At 44.1% G+C, this 19,963-nt stretch overlaps 1 protein-coding gene across 2 annotated transcripts in view; it reads right to left on the bottom strand.

The window, feature by feature from the left end:
• iqch (IQ motif containing H) overlaps positions 1 to 19,963 on the bottom strand; it is a 178,074-nt gene that overhangs the window by 68,814 nt on the left and 89,297 nt on the right. The window lies entirely within an intron of this gene.

Genomic DNA, 19,963 nt, shown 5'->3' with positions numbered 1-19,963 from the left:
CAATGACCATGAGCAGGAATCATAGCCAATTTTCCCACCCCTAGCCAAAGATTGCTGCGGCTGACTGTAGCACCCATAATTACTGCTATAGCTGAGATTAGTTAGCTCAAGTGCAGGTGAGGAACTGATTCTGGCATGTTCTGGTCAGCAAAACACCATGTGGTGCAGTTAGCCACCGAGTCGTCGGGAAAGCTAACACTGGCTTTTAATTGTGTCCTGCTGTTTGAATTCTTTTTGTAACTTATTATTACAGACACGGCCTGCTGTTTTCTGTTGGTTGCACCTGCTGAGTGTGTGATGGTGGCAAAGGAAGTGATTTAACATTCATTCATACAAGGAATCTAAGCTCATCATCTCAGCTTATGCTCTATTGAGGGAGTGCTGACACCATTTGGATGAGATGTTAAACCACCTGACCAGTCCAGTAAACATTAAAGATCCCTTGGAGCTATTCGAAGAACAGGGAGTTGTTCCAGTATCTTGGCCAAGATGCTTCCCTTGACCATCATCACTAGAGAGAGACTCATTGATCATTACTCCCATTGTTGTTTGTGGGATCTTGCTGCATGCATCCTATCCCATACCACGGCCCACTCACCTATCACCCCTGTATTACATTGGCTGCTATAACCGCATCCCCCCCGCCCCACACCTCAATTTAAATCCCTTCATGGCCTCACCTCTCCCTATCTCTGTAAATCTCCTGAAGCAAATAGCATAGATGCATTTAAGGGGAAGCTCGATAAGCACATGAGGGAGAAAGGAATAGAAGGATATGCTGATAGGGTGAGATGAAGAGGGGCGGAAGGAGGCTTGTGTGGAGCATAAGCGCCAGCATTGACCAGTTGGGCCGAATGGCCTGTTTCCGTGCTGTAGACTTTACATCCTCGGGCTAGAAATTCGTGGCCTTAGCGCCATTCTGTAGCACCATTACATGGCGCTAAAATGGTAGCTGCAGCTCTTTCACCAGCTGCTGGTGGTTCCTGCGGCGGACGCCGTTTTCGTTCTTACCTTTGCGCTGCCGGTAACTGGCAGCGCTATGCTGGACAAAATGGTGGCGTGACATAAATCGGCGTGCAACGCCGACTTTACGTCACAAGCGCGAACTTCGACCATAGCGTTAAGCACGCCGAGTTAACCTGGTGTGCAAGCAGGCTGACAGTGGTGATGTTTGCACCTCTAAAGGAACACACACATCAATCAGGTAAGTTTGGATTTAAGGTTTTGGACGGTTATTTTTTTATTTTATTGAAGTGTTGGCTTGCTGCAATATTTTTGAAAAGTTTTTAAAGTATGTAAGGAGTGCTGCTGGACGCTTGCAAGGGCTTAGATGGTAAATGAAGGCCTTTGAGAAGACAGAATATACTGCAAATACTCAGCAGGTCACGCAACATCCGTGGAGAGAAAAACAGAGTTCATGTCTCAGGGTTGAGATGCTGCCTGACCAGCTACGTATTTCCAGCATTTTATTCTATCATTTCACATTTACAGCATCTGCTTGGAGAGGGAAGAGGAAGACACAGAAGAGGAGGAATCAGACGGAAGGATGCATCCCAGACAGCCCCTTTATGGCCGGGATATCCGGGATGGAATCATCCACCTGCGGTCCCAGTGACCGCATCCCCAATTCCCCTTTCATCATTAGTTCCATACCTTACCTTCCATCTGTTACTGACCATCTTGGCCACGATGCTGAAATAAAAGCTACCACAAAGTAAACTTTCCAATTGCCTACATACATCTATCCATCCAATGTGAAATCAAGAAATCAACTCATCACCCATATGCATTCTCTTAATGAGTTTCTTGTGTGTGCCTTTGCCTATCCTACTGATGTCACGCAGTGCTACCCCAGTGGCTGCAGCATGGCTGGTGGAAGGCTGCTGACTTTCAGTGGGGACACTACAAATGTCCTTGCTGGTTGACCTTGAGGAGCTGGTGGCTGGGAGTGTCATCTTCTTGTTCGTCTTCACTCTCATCTCCCTCTTCTTGGTCACCCACTGGCTGGGCAGGCTGCATTTCTTGGATGTGTGAAATGAGGAAGGCACAAGGTTGGAGTTGTGGTGATGGGAGGGTGGGAAAGCATGAGGTGCATGCCAGGAGGAGGATAATGTATGAGGATACCAGCATCTTGTATCCTTTCAGCCCCGCCACTGGCCAAGGGCTCAGCCATGCTCCTGCCAAGAATGGTTGGCACCATCTCCTCCAAGGAGGTGAGATGAGGCTAGGAATGTGAGATGTGCCTCGTGATTGGTGCAGGTTGTTGGTAGGTGAGTGATTGGGGGTGAGGGTCATGCATTGAGCTGTGTGTGAGGCTAATGGAGTAGTTGGTAGGAGATGGCTTTTGAAGATGCATTCACTGACCCTGGCCAGTGGTCTGAGTTCATGTAGTTTCTTTGGGCACTGGAGCCAGGTGGTGGGGGTTAATCTGCTGGCAGTGACGGCCTTGGTGATGTATTCCCACATCGTTCTTTCTGGAGGGCCTCCTGGCCCCTGTGGGTAGAGGGCCTATCTTGCAGTTTTGATCCCCTGCACAAAGATGGAGTGTGGCGTGCAAGACTCTGGGTGCCCCTTTCCTGGCTTGCTGCGCCATTTGTGTTAGTGCTGAGGCATTTTTCCCATTTTTTGAGGTTAGGAAGGGAATTCAGCTTTAAGAGCTGAATATTTACATTTGGGACGTCTTTTTAATGTTAAATATTTTTTTTAAAGGCAGGAAGGGCTAAAAACTGCATTGTTTCACTTCATTTTAATTTGTATTGCTTCAGTGTGCGTGGCCCCTTTAATTCTCAGACCTCTTCATTGCCCACAATTCCTTGCGAGCTCCACAGCCTCGTTTCCAGAGGCTGTGGGAGCTGCAACGTCGCCTCGGATCCCTCCAGCAACGCCACCAGGACGGCGCTGCACGGCAGGTAAGCGCTGCGCCAACAGTCTCCATTCCCTCCCAGACGAATTCTGTTCCAGCCATTTTCAGCAGCTGTTAACTCCAGTTGCCGCTACTGGCTAAAAGTAATTTCTCCCCCCTCTAGTCTTACAATCGCTCCCACCTGAACTCTCCATTCCTCTGACTCTGACCTCCTGTGCATCCCTTCACTCCACCATTGGCAGAAATGCCTTCAGCTGCCGAGGCTCCACGCCCTGGAATTCCCTTCATAAACCCCTCCGACTCTCCAACTCCCTCTTGGAGCCTCCTTTGGTTACTTTTCATCAGTGTTGATTTTTTTTCCTTGCATCTCTGTGAAGCACCTTGGGATCTTTCTTCTACATTAAAAGGCGCTATATAAATGCAAGTTGTTGAAGAGTTTCCCCAGGTGATAAGCTGATATATAAATGCAGGTTATTCTTTTGTGCTGCAGGAAATATCAAGGCCTTTACCAGTTCAAACTAATATCGGAATGAAGCTGCTGGTGTAAACTGATGGACGCGGCTGGGAATTAACTTCAGAGTTCGACACCCAGCAGTGGAAGTCCAGCACAGAAGCCTCTGAAAGTTCTGACTTGGAGCCCAGCTGCTTCACAATAAATTTAAACAGAATATAAAATTGCAAATAAAGATTTTTTAAAAATTAGTTATGGGTGGGATGTATTTCACTTGAACACGTGGCGATAAGCTCACAGTTGGACCTTAATCTTGAGTATCTTTTAATATTATTTTTCTTTTTTTTCTAAAATGAGGATCATACTCCTTCTTCCTTTTATCCCAGTTGAGCTGCATACTATCCTCAGTAAAGAGATCGATCAGGTGACCTGCCCGCTGACCTCCACCAATGTTACTCCGAAACCAGCCGTTGGGAGTTCTGTGAATGGAGACCTGCGTGATTCTATTTTCAGTCTGGCTTCCCTGATCTACATCCATTAGGTGCTGTCCTGCAGCAACACAGCTGGGATCAAGCAGTGTGCAGGACAAAGAGCTGCTCCTTTTAAAATATTCCTGCATCACTCTCTGACCAGGACAAGCTGCATACGTGATCCCAAACCTGTGCCATTGCTGGTTTTTAGAAGGATGCACCAGCCCAGGATGGGGATGACTAGCCTTTGATTTTCCTTCTTGCTTCCTCTCCAATGCTTTCCTATGTGGAGGTCAGAAAATTCACCATACGGTGAGTTGGGTGATGAATACATATCCTACCACTTTGTGGTGCGGCCATTCAATGGCCAGTGCTACTACTCTGCTTTGCCGTGCTGAGGGAGTGCTGCACTGTCGGAGGTGCCATCTTTTGGATGAGACGTTAAACCGAGGCCCCGTCTGCTCTCTCACTCTCTCAGGTGGACGTAAAAGATCCCATGGCACTATTTCGAAGAAGAGCAGGGGAGTTATCCCCGGTGTCCTGGCCAATATTTATCCCTCAACCAACATAGCAACAACAGATTTTCTGGTCATTATCACATTGCTGTTTGTGGGAGCTTGCTGTGCGCAAATTGGCTGCCGTGTTTCCCACATTACAACAGTGGCTCCACTTCAAAAAGTACTTCATTGGCTGTAAAGTGCTTTGAGACGTCCGGTGGTCGTGAAAGGCGCTATAGAAATGCAAGTCTTTTCTTTCTATTTTTGCGGCATAAATGAGCTTTTATTTAAATGCAACCATCATCCCAATCACCCCAAAGCTCCTGTGAAAGTTTGGCTCTGTGTAAATTTACCAGTTTACAGTACTTTCGACTCATTTAATGGGATATTAAAATGAATGCCATAACTCAAAGCGGTATATATTTAAACATTACTAACCCTCATACTACAGTACCTAAGAATTAATTAATTATTACATTTTAAATTTATTCTGGAATGTTTAGTGCAGCATGCTTTAGCAATTCTGTAGCCCTGTCCTCATGCTGTATGCAGGTCAGGTACAGTGAGACCATGGCTCCTGTCCCACAGTGCAGAATGTACTGCCTGGGACAGAGGCCGGGTCTGCAGGTAGGCGGGAATCTCCAAGGTGCAGTGTCCGTCTTTAGTGCAGCTCAAAAATGGTGTATCTGGCCAAGGTGTTGCAGCTGTTGCAGGGTTTTTTCCTCCCCAATTGTTTATAACGTTAGAAATTAAGTTAAGGGAATGTAGAGAGCAATTTAGTATGCACATTTTAAGCATTTGTACAACAACAGTGGTGATCATAATTTCTACCCTGTAGTTTTAAATTACCATTTTAAGTTATTAGCAACTGAAATTATGGCATGCTGCACCAGTATTGCTCCAGTTTAATACAAGTTAAATGAGATCTTTTAATGCTTTATTTCTTTTAAATTCTCTGAGTTAAAAACACACACTGCATAAATGACATAGGTTTACCTATTTGGATCTCCAGCCAGACTGAAATCCCTTTCATTCAATGTTATTCCTTTATCTCCTGAGGTGTTGACTATCACTGAGATAGGTTCCACAGAAGGCAACTGACTCCAGTGCCCTGGACAGTGAGTGAGCTTACATTCCCTGGACAGTGAGTCCAGGCCTCCAGACTAGTCCTGCAACATAACCACTAAGCTACCATACATACCCTTTATGTGAAATCAATTATCTCCTACCTCGGAACAGGAGTAGGCCATTCAGCCCCTCGAGGCTGTTCCACCATTCAATTAGATCATGGCTGATCTGTACCTTAATGCCATCCATTCGTCTTGGTTCCGTAACCCCTAATACCCTTGCCTAATGAAAAGCTATCAATCTCAGTTTTGAAATTTTCAATTGACCCCCCGGCCTCAACAGCTTTTTAGGGAGAGAGTTCCAGATTTCCACCACCCTTTGTGTGAAGAAGTGCTTCCTGACATCGCCCCTGAACGGCCTGGCTCTAATTTTAAGGTTATGCCCCCTTGTTCTGGACTCCCCCCCCACCAGAGGAAATAGTTTCTCTCGATCCACCCTATCAACTCCTTTAATCATCTTAAACACCTCAATTAAATCATTCCTTAATCTTCTATACTCAAGGGAATACAAGTCTAGTCTATGCAACCTGTCCTCATAATTTAATTCATCTCCTGATGCTGATCTAAAATGGCTCAGAGGTACAGTTGACTCATTGTTGCATTACTCTGCTCTCCCCTGTTTTGTAGTGCTTAAAAATACATGTATTGAATGTTTAGTACTACTGTATACTGATCAACCTGGGAACTGCACACAGGAGAAGGTGCAGTGCAATCAGTAAGCAATTTGGAGCACATTCTTTTGGACTGAAACCAAATAGGATTCCCCATCACACAAAACGTTATGCCTTTATTTCCCCTCCTTTCCCGAGTGCCGATTCCTACTGGGATATGGTTCCATGGGCACTGCCAGCCATCCAACACAACCAAACTTAATCTTATCGCCACCCAAAATCCACACAGGGGCACTTTCATTGGATTGCAATCAGGAACGTGAACCTAGGTGAGACCAATTGTAGCACTATATAAATGCAAGTCCTTCCCTTTAGGAACATAGGAATAGGAGTAGGCTATTCAGCCCCTCGAGCCTGTTCCACTATTCAATTGAATCTGAACTGCACCTCAACTCCATTTACCCGCCTTTCCTCCATGTCCCTTGATACCCTTACCAAACAAAAATCTATTGATCTCAGTCTTGAAAATTTCAATTAACCCAGCATCCACAGCCTTTTGGAGCCGACAGTTCCAGATTTCTACGACTCTTTGCGTGGAAAAAGTGCTTCCTGATTTCACTCCTAAATGGCCTGGTTTCAATTTTAAGATATGCCTCCTTGTTCTGGATTCCACGAATAGAGGAAATACATTTCTCTGTATCTACCCTATCAAATCCGTTTAGCATTGAAAGACCTTGATTTGATCTCCTCTTAGCCTTCCAAACTCAAGGGAATAAAAGCCAAGCTTATTCTTCCTGTCCACTTATTCTGTTGAGTGCACTGTAACCCGTTCAAGACCAATATAGCTGTCCTGAGGTGCAGTCCCCAAAACTGATCACAGTACTCCAGATCGTGTCTGACCAAGGCTCTGTGCAACCTTTAAAAGGGACCATGGCAATGCAACTGTGGCATTGCAATGGCTAAAACAAAACTTTAATGGCTATAATTACTGTCAGCTTGGCAATGCTGTCACCTCTGTCACACAAGGCTGTGCATTTGTGCCTCCCACCAGGGCCTGAGCACATAACCCAGGCTAACATTCTAGTGCAGTACTGAAGGAATCCTGCATTGTTAGATGGCATCCTTTAGGTAGGATATTACACCGAGGGCCCCGTCTCCCTATTCCAGTGATTCGGATGCACTGTTTCAGGAGCAGGAACTTCTCCTGCTGTTGCAGCCAACATTCCACCCATGTCCAATACCGCATGGCCAGTCATCTCATGGGAGGTTTCTGGCGCAGGACAGTTGCCACATTTGTGTACAACACAGTCACTGTTCTTCTAAAAAAATATTCTTTGTGCAACCATGAAAGAGACGAAATAAATGCAGATGCTCCTCAGTGAATTTAAAACAGTAATTAATGGCAGTATTGCTTTTGTGATTTAATATGTTACTTGAATCTCCCCATCCCATCCCAATTAATTTATTGCCTTTTTACAGTAATTCTGAGGGTGCTGTTTACTATCCTCAATGTAAAAAGTATATTTTTTAAATCGAGAAAAGCTCAATTATCAATATTTGCAGTATTAGAGCAGAAATAAAGTATTGCACAATCCCCTTGTAAAAGGGATCTCTGTTTGTTAGCATATTACTATTCAAATGCTTCATTTTTTTGTCTTTCACTGTTAATGGAAGATGTTTTGTAAAATATTTGTTGCATCTATTGAACCCATCTGAGACAATTTCCTCTTATATCTAATGACCCATCACGCTTATGTGAAATGCAATTCGATGTGGCTTCAGCATGCATTAAGTGGAATTGAGAGCGGCATACAGGCTCTGTGTCCACATGGTATTATCTGCTCACTCTTCCTTGAGAGGCTGCATCGCTCATTATCCAGACTTCAACCCCAGTTCCACAGAAAGGCTTAGGTCTGTTTAAAACTGAAGAGCCTTTTTTTTTTATAACATAATAGGGGCACATATGTTATGCTGGAACACATAAGCAGAAAATAACTGCTTTAAATGCCTGGCACAGGACCCAGACGCTCTTCTGTCTTGCACTCTCTTCTGTTCAGCTACATTTTCTTTTCTTAAATACCACATGGGGTCCACTTTCTTCTTTTCTTTGGCTTAATTACCCTTCCTCAAGCTGAGACCAATTACGCTCAATAATTAAAGTATACACATGTAGTTTAGGGTAAAAAAAAAACTGTGCCTCGATGCAGGTTTTAAAAAAAAATTTCAATAATTTTTTGTGCCAATTTTTTGCCCTCCTTGCTAGGTAAGGTTCCATGGGCACCTGCTGCTCTCTGGTATCTGTTCCAAACTGGCCATCCTTCATGGGTGATATTGGCGAGTGTCAGTAGGCAACCAACCTTGAAGGGCATCACAATCGAGCTTGATCCTGTTCCTCATCCAATATTCGTACATCTATACTTTTCATTGGAGAGGTCACTGGAGAGTGGACTGGACTGGACTGGGTGGGGAGTACAATTGTCACCCGGACCGAGATCAGCTAACTCAATGCAGAATAGGAATCAAATCTGGGACCTTCTGGTCTGTGTGGCTTAGCCTTCATCAGCTGAGCCTGCAGGGAGGCTTTAAAAAAAAAATCTTTTAAAGTTAGGTGCCTATCAAACAGCACAAACTGTCATCCACGTTCACCATATTAACAGGTTTATGAGGTGCAATTAATTAGGCACCATCATAGTCAAAAACCTTGAACGTTTCCTACACAGCACTCTAATAAACCTGTCACTGTGATATAAGACAAAATTAAATAAAAAAAATGTGTCAGATCATTTTCACAGCATACATTACAAAACTACTTTTTCAGTTTTCTGGTCACACATTCCAATTATTTTGTACTGTAAACTTCTATCGGGTTTAGATTGAAGAGGTATTCCCCTCACCTTCTTCCTTAGTCTACAACGGATCTTGTGTTACTTTTCATTACCACACTTCTTATGTTATTTCTGCTGCACTTTACACTGCATATTCCTACATTACAACAGTGACTACACTTCAAAACGTACTTCATTGGCTGAAAAGCACTTTGGGACGTCCGGTGGTCATGAAAGGTGCTGTATAAATTCAAGTCCATCTTTCTGTCTTTCATTGCAACCTCTCTGTCCTCCTTTAAGACGCTTCTAAAAACCTACCTCTTTGACCAAGCTTTTGGTCACCTGTCCTAATGCCTCCTTATGTGGCTTGATGTCAAATTTTGTTTGATAATGGCCCCTGTGAAGTGCCTCGGGACATTTTACTATGTTAAAGGCACTATATAAATGCAAGTTGTTAATGTTTTTGTTGTAGAATGAGATTCCACATGGGGTGGAAACTTTCAGGGCTTTCATTTCCAAGTGTACTTAGCCGATAGAGTTAAAATGCTTACCCCTTCCATATTCTTCAGATGGTCGCAGCACAATTTCAGCCCCCGTTCCTCTGCCTTCCCAATAGCTTTGGCACCCCTTCAGGGTGAGCACACTGTTTAATCCAACCAGTACTTAGCACTACCAATGTGCCAACAATTACACGCTGAAGTTTAACACAACAGTCTTACAAACTGCCAAAGTTCAACAGCTGAAAAAGGGCCAAATGCTGCCAGCCTGCGAGACGTCTAGCTTTGGAATATAAAAAAGGTATTCAGATAGCATGACTCGGAAGAGCTGGTTTGCAAAGTAATTTAAATAGTAAAATACTGCAATGAAACAGTGCACAGAAAGAAGGAGTGGTGGGTAACCGCGGCAAAAAGTTATGGCCCGTATTTTCCGATGCCTACGGGTGTGTACGAGCTGCGTACACGCCCCTGGGGACATCAGAAATGCCGGTTTCAGGCATGCAAAGCGCATGCGCTGAAAACCGGCATTTCCGATCTGTCAAGAATCCTCTTGACAGATCGGACGCTTGCCCTGGAGAAGGGCCTCTGCGGGGGGAGAGTTCCGTTTTCTGCAGAATCTCCGCCCGCTAAAAACCCTTAGAAATCTTACGCCTGGTAAAAGCCTGTGTAAGGCCTGCTTTTACCAGCATAAGAGTTTAAAAAAGTTAAAAAATAATTTATTTTCACTCATTTATAATTTAAAAATACTTTTAAAAAAGTTAAGTTTATTTTTAGCCCCATAAAAAACTAATTATTTTTTTCAAAAAATTAAATTTTTGTTTAAAATATTTAATTTAATGTCATTTTAACTCATTTTAAAAACGTGATGGTTTTTAAAAAATTTAATGTTTTGATGTGTTTTTGGGGTGATCTCCATTCATACTTTTGACAGGTCTATATGTCAGGTAAGGGCATAGATTTTCCCCCCGATTGGAGGCATCCACACGCAGGAAGCCTCCAATCGGAAATTACGGGCCTATATTCCTGGAGCTTCAGGTAATGCTTGATGAGATGTAGAATCATTTCAGGCTGTGCAGTATTAGAGAGCAGCTTAACTTGTCTCACGTTACAGTGCGTTGCTAGATAAAAATTACACTTACAGTGGGCTGCACGATAATAATGACAGGAAAATAAAAGTGAATTCTCAAACTAGTAAGTCAGCAGAAACTAGAAATACTCCCCAAAATGCTGCATTTTTTTTTTACAACTTGTGTCATTGAGTATTTTTTTCTCCTTGGGACACACACTTCACCACTGCATGCCGGATGAACTAAAGGACTGTTCGGGAGAGGAAGGGAAAGGGAATATCCCACTTTGGACATGGTGTTCAATGTTGATGGTCCAACAAACTGCACCACCCCATTCAGGTAAATCACTTTTTTTCCCTCATATTGGTCCAAGACCACAAGGTCTTCTTGTGTTTCACATTGCACCTTCTGAACAATCGCACCTAATTTCGTTTGTAAGTTAAACACCTTTTTTATTACAAATTGTTGGCAATAATTACATTCATAGGCCTAGAAAATCGGTATAGCCGCGTTTGGGGCACTAGTCCTGGCGATGTGCAAAGTTTAGCGCCAGGCGCAATTTAGCGCCACCTAGCACGATATTGGGTTGCAGCGCCCCTAAAGGGGATTGCAGCGCTAAATCAGGCACTGCACGCTACTCTTAAGGCGCTAACCCGGCGGCGCAACCCAATTTCGCGGCGGCGGGGCGCAGCGAGGGTGCTGTCAATAATCACTTTCCCCGAGACACAGTGGCGCCGGCCAGCTCTTAAAGGGGCAGGTCAATTGGCATCACCAGACACACTCACTGCCTTGTAGGCCTTCAAAGCGGTGGGAGCCTACCTGTGGCGCACCAGCCTAGCAAGACATGGAAAGGGTGAGGCAGAGGGCGGAACGCCTCACTGATGGGGCATTGGATGCTTTGGTTGGCGCAGTGGAATCAAGGCCAAAGAAGCTGGTCGGAATGTGATTTATGTTTTGGACAGTCTCCCAGGTGTGAGAGTCAGTTATGTGTCAGTATATTCGTTTTGCTTTCTGTTGTCATAGCTTTCTCATGTTTGAAGGAACCACATTTTGTGTAATGAAACACTTTCCTCATTTACAATGGCCATGCCTGCTATTTACATGCATCTTGCCCTTCACAGGCTTGGGGGTATCAGACCGGTTCCATTCCTGTTCTTGGAATGGCAGCAAGCATTCCGTGAGAGGGGCCTAGAAGCTACTTCTGATCAGCCTCTGACGCGCAGCCTGAGAAGAGCCGCTTGCGTAGAAGTTCAGGCCAGCAGCCATCTTCTCAGCCGCCGACAGAGATGTCCTGCACCTTATCTGAGGCTGCAGATGTGGCTGAAGCAGCTGGCACAGCTCAGTCACCACCTCCTTTCTAAATCGCAGCCTTCTGACACGCTGCTCCTCCGGCATGTTCATGCAGGAAAACTGCTGTCGGATAACCCTGCCAGCGTAAGGTCTGCTGTGGTGACGTCTGTGGGCCCTCCTCCATTTGGCCATGCCTGCCCCCCTCTCCCTGCGTCTCAGTGCCCTTTCCAGATGATTCAGCAGCAGGACGTTCCCCTCCAATGCAGCCCCCATAATTAATTGCCCACAGGAAGGTTCCCCGTTGTCAAGGCTCACCAACAGCAAGGTGATGGTCAGAAGGCTGAAGATCGTCTGCCTGCGCTGGCTCAGTGGTCAAATGGCTCTCAGTGTGCAGCTCAGCAACTCTTTGTAGCTCTCGAGGAAGTTGTGATCCAAAAATGGCTGCCGCTTTTAAACCACACCAGTCCCCTTTAAATAACGCTCCTCCAGCCCGAGAGTGACTTGGTAAGGCCCAGGTAAGCTGTCACTATTAGCGCCAGGCGCTACGGAGGAGGGCGCCACTGAATTTCCGGTCCGGGGCACCCAAAAGGCGTTGCACACTCAAATTACGTCATAATCAGCCTGCGCCCATGAGCGGGCGCTAAGATTTAGCGCTGGCACTAAATGCATGCTTAATATGGGGCGAGGCCTTGCGCCCGCCCGGAAATTAGCTAGCGCCCCACTTCTCGGCCTCTTTAGGCGTTAATCGGTGGCGCTATCAACCGAATTTCTTCCCCATAGTATTTAATGATCATGGATTTGTATATATGGTAGATTGTGCCAGCGAGAGAGCTTTACAGAGTGGCAGAGGTGATGGACAACACGGAGTACTGATTCCAGATAAACACATCATCTAATAAAGGGCGTCACCCGGAATCTGAATCAATCGCTGATGGACCTGCTGTGTGTTTTCACCATTTTTCTGCTTTTATTTCATATTTCCTGTTTTTCTTTTTATTCCTATATACTTACAAAGACTAGTTGTGCAGTTTTATTTTGCCGAGGTTCAGCTACTGCAATGTATTTAACTGCGTAAAACGTTTAAAAATCGGTTTTAATTGGTGCTATTTAGCATATGCTTGCTATTTGCAGCAAAAGGCATCACATGTTTTCAGAGTCTCTGGAAAGATTCAATGCTGAAAGCGCCAGTAAAAACCCTATTTTGAAAACTATTCCTCAGGTAAGTCCCTACGTACCTAGGGCAGTGGTTCAGATGGATCTACAAGATGCCATGCCACTATTGATGAAAGAGCACCTTTCCAGTTTTAGCCAACATTCCTCCCTCAGCGAACACCAGCAAAAAACAGATTAACTAGTCATTCATCTCTTTGGCGATTGTGGCATCTTGCTGTGCCTAAAACTACTATTTGTCTACATAACAACAATCACTGCACTTCAAAGTCATCAATGTGAAGTGCTGGGAGAAGTGATAAGGTGCGATATAAAGGTGTGTCTTTCTAAACTCGCATGGGGAGGTTCTGGTGCAGTAGATGCAACAATTACTGCTTTGTAAAAGGTCGTGTTAATATGTATATTTTTTGATATGCATGTATGAAATGTAACAAAAATGCAGAAAATGCTGGAAATGCACAGCACGTTGGCTATCATCTGAAAGAGAAACGAAAGGGTAATCTTTCGGGTGTAACTCTTCAACGGAACTGGCAATCCCTGTTTATAGGCTTGACAAAAAACAAAGAGGTGAAAAGCTTTGTCTGGCCGACTTCTAAAAGGTTACCTTGGTGCATCTCTTTTACGCTCAGACTTTTCTTACTATTTCATGACAGTCTGCAGCAACGCTGCTATTCTTGCTCAACGTGGATATTTACGGGAATTGTTACATACGGTTTTTACGATATGCTTCTTTACTACAGTATTCATGTTGTGCGATGAAAGGCAGCTCGATGCTAGCAAATGTTATCATCTGCAGCAGCCCTTGCCAGCTTAGGCTTTCAAATGTTTAGATATAGATGTAAAAGGAGATTCATTTTTTTTTTACTGTTCCTTTCTTAATACGGCATATTTTAGAACGTTCCACCCTGCAGGGAAGGACCCCTATTGCTCCACCATATTGAAGTGTGTGCCTGATGATATTTTATAGGACAGGCTTACAAGATCAGACCTGATTACACATCTGAAGATGCAGACGCTCTTTTTTTTAAATTAAAGCATAAAAAATACATATATATTTCTCTGAAATAGCGACAGATAATCTGAACGCTCATAATTGTTGAAAACAAAAACCGATTCAAGAGGTGTAATATACAACAAAACCGGCCAGACACATTCTATCATATCATTTCGGCACGTTGCTTGCACTGTGGTGTCAAGGCTAATACTCTGAATTTCTCACCATGACAGTCAGAGGGCCCACTGATGTACCTGCATGGTCTACAGGTGTGTCAAAAATTTAGTAAGGAGAATGTGTTTTTTTTAATCTGGTGGTGTAGCAGTTAAGATGCTCATTTCACATTATTGTAGGTTGGCGCCTCAGGGGCTTGTCTGATAATTGAATTCACCAGGGAAACAGATGATCAGTTTTATCAGCTCTCAGCTTGGCTGCTTGGTGGGGCACCCTGTGGAGGCAGAGAGACCTGGGGGGATAAGGGGGGGGGGGGGGTGGGGGCGGGTTAAAACTGAAAGGAAACTGACACTGGCTTTCTTACTGTGCAGCAGACATGCCTCCTGCTGGCTCAACATGGTGTAGCACAGTGCAGAGGTCTGTGCGTCCGTTTAGTGCTGCATTTCTGCTCCTCGGCTGCACCCACAGACAGTCTCTACTCCAGTGCCATCGCTCTCCTGTAAAGGTGGCGATGCTAGTGTCTATCACAGCCAATCGCCTCAAAAGGTGGTCCCTCTCCCACTGTCAGCAGTGTGAATGCGCAGGTTGCCATTCTGTTCTGCCCATGGGTGGGATCAACTCTTAGCCTGCGCTGCACATACCAGCAAACCTCTTTCTGTACTGCTGTCTCCTTTCCACAACCAGGTGCTTAGGGGAAAGGTTTCCTTTATGCAGTACTGTAGCAAAATCCTAATCACGTTTTCAAAGAACATGTTTATGCTTCTGCACAAAGAGCAAACATTTTACCCCTTGAAAAGATGCAAACCTGGCTTGGAAGCAACTGCATAGTTGCAAGAGTGTGTGCGAGCAGCTGTTTCAGCAGTGCCGCCAGTAATCTGAAATCTGGACCTGCAATGTAAATGGGGCAAGTTCCAGAACACCAGCACCATTAGCGTGTTGGAGAACCTCCTCCGTATGGTCTAATATCCACCCACTGTAGCTGAATGAGAATAAGTGAAAACAAGGGACCTCAGGAGGACGGAAGAGTGGTGGACAAGTTTCTCGCTAATGTTACTGGTACCATATCGATATACAGGAGAAAAGATGTTCACTAGATACAGGTGAGGCAGGGCATTCACCCCCATTTAGCTCATCCTTCTTGAAGTAGTGCTTACTTATACCATTTGGCATCTTATATATTTCTATAAGGTCCCTTCTCAATTTCAAGGCTAAAGAGCCCTGGTTTCTTCTGTCTTTCCTCATAACTCAATTTTTTGACACTCGGGATCTGCCTCCTTGGCTTGAATGTTCCCTTATGTCTCCAAATGTATAGATGAATTATAATTACATTTTAGATACAAACACAGCTACATATCATGGGATTGTTAAGGTATCCAAATATTCCCCTGAAAGATATTTTGCTTTTAGGTGTGCAGTATGACAGTAATGAAAGAATACATTGCACATGAAAATGAGATTCAGCAACTGGAGACAAAAAAGAGAACAAAAATAAATGTGTGAAAGACAGAGTGAGCAAGAAAGGCCTTACAATGGACTTGTTCACAATTAGTCTCACAGTAACAAAAACATTTCCCCCTTAATATGTTTCAAAGTGTATAGACAATAGGGGTAGTTCCGTGACCCCACGCTCCGAGGAAGGAGGGCGAGTCAGAGACAGGGCTACAACATTGTACCCTCAATTCTCCGACCCGTGCACCTTGCGAGGGCAGCATCCCGCTGGGAGAGCGGATTTACCCCTAATATCTGCATAGATTGAAACATGTACTGAAATGAAAAGCAAAATTCCAGATTTTATGCTCTATTCAGCATCAATACGTTCATTGATGTTGATAAAATCTTGAGATATTTGCTCTGTCAGGTTTACCTTTGATTAAGTTATGCTATCATACTAAAACCTATTTCATTCAAACTATTGATTAGAAATCAGATTTCATACATTGGTTTTTCAATATATCATTTTAAAATAAAATAGGAGGATTTAAGAGAACAGTATAAATTGCTTAGGGAGTCTCAAATTGCAACTATATTTGGCCCCAATAAATTCAAACTTAAATGGATTAATTCCTTCTTCCCCCAATTTATCTGTTCCACCCCTTCTCCTTCATCTGTCGATATCTATATCCCTACCAGTCTACGTCCTTCGACATTGCTTACAGAAGAAATTAAATCTTTGTATGGTTATCTTCTTGTAATTATATCTGTGGCTGCCTGGTATTGTCTAATTGTTCTCGTCTGGTGGACTCTGGCAGTATTAAAGTTGTAGAATTATATTGTGTATAGTTTAATAGAGTAAATAATGTATTTTCCATGTCGTTAATGAATAAGTAGTCAAAAGGTGTGATTAAAAAACTTGAATCCTGGAGAATTTTAATTGCAATGAAGCGGCACAATAAAATTAATTATGAAAAGCTCGAGGAAAGTGAGCAATTGGGCGGACTATTTATTCGACCCCTTGTGGCATTGCTCGAGTCAGATGATGCGCTGTTTTTAATAGGGGTGTTCTCAATAAAGTGTGAAGCGAATAGCAGGAAGTAAGTCATACACTTGCAGGAAGCGCCCATTATATGAAAGACTTTTAGTATATCGTAGATAGAGATCTGAGGTCCCCTTTATTGTTCCCAGTGCTCAGGAATGGGCAAGCTGTTTTGCAGGTATTTTTTATTGTGGAGCACATTACTGCTGGAGAATTTTAATTTGAATGAAGTGGGACAATAAACAGAAGGACAAAAAAACTCAGGGATTGTGAGTTGTTGGGTGGCTATTTTATTTTATGTATTTGGAAGTAGCAATTAGTGTTCCATGTGTTTGGAAATCGGATGTGCCTTGGTAGTTGAATTCTGTATGAGCTGGGTAGTGGATAGAGTGGCAGTAGAGCAAAGGGAAGAGTAGGATACAGGAGTTGCGTGGTGTAGCTCAAAGGAGAAGAAGTAGGGGTAGTGATGGGAGCGAGGGGGTGGAAGGGATCGTGGGAAGGTGAAACGATTGGGGAAGTGATGAGAGTAAGATGGTGGGAGGAGCACGTGAGTGAGAGAGGGAGCCACTGAGAGATGCATTTTCCCCATAACATCCGTAAAATACAGCTATCAGCCGTTGGTAACAAAAACAGAAAATGCTGGACACACTCAGCAGGCCAGGCAGCATCCATGGAGAGAGAAACCGTTGGTACCTCCTTTCCCACCACGCCACCCATCCAAAAGGAAAAGGCAGAGAGAAACAGTACATGACAGAAAGAGAAGCAAAAAGAGAGCTAAAGGGAAAAAAGAAGAGACATAAGCAGGAGGGGAGACAGAGAAGAACAGGTGCATGAAGATAGCAGATACAGGTACGAGAGGGGCTAAATTCTCTGACTTACTAAGTACCACTTTATGGAAGAAGCAGCTTATAATGTTGCAAAGAATAACACTAAGCCTGAGGATTGGGAGAGTTTCAGAAACCAGCAAAGGTTGACCAAAAAATTGATAAAAAGGGAAAAAATAGAATGAGAGAAAACTAGCAAGAAATATAAAAGCAGATTGTAAGAGTTTCTACAAGTATGTAAAAAGGAAAAGAGTAGCAAAAGTAAATGTTGGTCCCTTAGAGTCTGAGACAGGATAAATTATTATGGGGAATAGGGAAATGGCGGAAATGTTAAACAAATATTTTGTATCTGTCTTCACAGTAGAAGACAAAAAAAGCATACCAAAAATGGTGGGGAACCGAAGGTCTAATGAACGTAATTAATATAAGTAGAGAAAAAGTACTAGAGAAACTAATGGGACTAAAAGCCGACAAATCCCCTGGACCTGAGGGCCTACATCCTAGGGTTCTGAAAGAGGTGGCTGAAGAGATAGTGGATGCACTGATTTTCATCTTCCAAAATTCCCTAGATTCTGGAATGGTCCCAGCGGATTGGAAGGTCGCAAATGTAACACCGCTATTCAAGAAAGGAGGGAGAGAAAAGACAGGGAACTACGGGCCAGTTAGCCTGACATCAGTCGTCAGGAAAACGCTGGAATCCATTGTTAAGGAAGCGGTATCAAGTCACTTAGAAAATCATAACATGATTAGGCAGAGTCAACATGGTTTTATGAAAGGGAAATCGTGTTTGACAAATTTATTAGAGTTTTTTGAGGATGTAACTAGTAGGGTAGATAAAAGGAGAACCAGTGGATGTAGTATATTTGGATTTCCAAAAGGTATTCGATAAGGTGCCACATAAAAGGTTATTACACAAGATATGGGGTTGGGAATAATATAGTAGCATGGATAGAGGATTGGTTAACGGATAGAAGAGAGAGTAGGGATAAATGGGTCTTTTTCAGGTTGGTAGGCTGTAACTAGTGGGGTGCCACAAGGATCAGTGTTGGGGCCTCAGCTATTTACAATCTATATTAATGACCTAGATGAAGGGACCGAGAGTAATGTATCCAAGTTTGCTAATGATACAAAGCTAGGTGGGACAGTAAGTTGTGAGAACACTTTGGGCTGGATTTTGTCAGCCCCGAGGAGGCGGGTATAGAGGCGGGACTGCCGGTAAAGTTGCAGAATTTGGGGGCGGGTGGCAAACCCACCCCCATCCTGCCTCCGTGCCCTCTTGCCAGGAGGCGGGAAGCCGTCCTGCCCCGGGTCCCGTCTCCGTGAGGCGGGAAAGGGGTTAAAGCCTATTAATTGCCTGTTAACAGGTAGTTAACAGACAGAAAATAGGATTATCCCCATTTTACGTTTCAATGTGCAGGCTTCCCAATCTCGGGGAACCCCGCCAGGTTGTAGGAGACGAGTAGGACGTCTGCGGGGGTTGGAGAGGTCTGAAAGTGCAATGTAGAGGTGAGTGATGGGTGCAAGTGTGGAGTGGTAAGTATGTAAGGTGAGTGTAAAGTGTTAGAAATGTTCACTTACCTTTGTTTCTGCCTACAGCCTTCAGCCGCTGTGGAACCGGAGTCCCGACATCTCCATTGTAGATATCACAGACTGGCTGTTGGATCCTCCGATCCAACAGCCAGGTGATATCTGCAAATTTGAAAGGTTTGATGAGTCCTGAACACAAGGACTCTTCAAACTACACAGAATGTCAGTGTTTGACAGCTTCACAGAGCTGTCAAATGCTGACATTTCTTCTTTCAAAAAATCTTGACAGATGGCACGACATACGTTGACGTGCTCTGTCATTGACTTCCCCCTAATTGGCCTGCTGAGCCCGCTGGGCAGGCTTAACAAGGTCAATCAGGGGAAAATCCCGCTGGTTGGCCAGAAGCTGATGGAGGCGGGATTGAAAGCCGGCATTGAAAGCCGGCAAGCAGCAATCCCGCCTCCAAAAGCTTCCCATTGACAAAATCCAGCCCAAAGAGTCTGCAAAGGGATATAGATAGACTGAGTGAGTGGGCAGTAAGGTGGCAGATGGAGTATAATGTAGGGAAACGTGAGGTTATTCACTTTGGTAGGAAGAATAGAAAAACAGAATATTTTTTAAATGGTGAGTAACTTTCAAATGTTGGTGTTCAGAGAGATTTGGGTGTCCTCGTGCAAGAAACACAGAAAACTAGCATGCAGGTACAGCAAACAATAAGGAAGGCAAATGGCATGTTGGCCTTTATTGCAAGGGGGTTGGAGTACAAGAGTAAGGAAGTCTTGCTACAATTGTACAGGGCCTTGGTGAGACCACACCTGGAGTACTGTGCACAGTGTTGGTCTCCTTATCTAAGGAAGGATATACTTGCCTTGGAGGCAGTGCAATGAAGGTTCACCAGATTGATTCCTGGGATGAGAGGGCTGTCCTATGATGAGAGATTGTGTAGAATGGACCGATACTCTCTGGAGTTTAGAAGAATGAAAGGTGATCTCATTGAAACATACAAGATTCTGAAGGGGATTGACAGGGTAGATGCTGAGAGATTGTTTCCCCTGGCTGGAGTGTCTAGAACTATGGGGCATAGTCTCAGGATAAGGGGTCA

This window comes from Somniosus microcephalus, chromosome 27 (assembly GCF_052327205.1).
Source record: "Somniosus microcephalus isolate GS21.2 chromosome 27, FLI_Smic_1.0, whole genome shotgun sequence".
Taxonomy (NCBI): domain Eukaryota; kingdom Metazoa; phylum Chordata; class Chondrichthyes; order Squaliformes; family Somniosidae; genus Somniosus; species Somniosus microcephalus.
The sequence above is the reverse complement of the archived record's forward strand: the minus strand, read 5'-3'. Positions and strand labels throughout refer to the sequence as shown.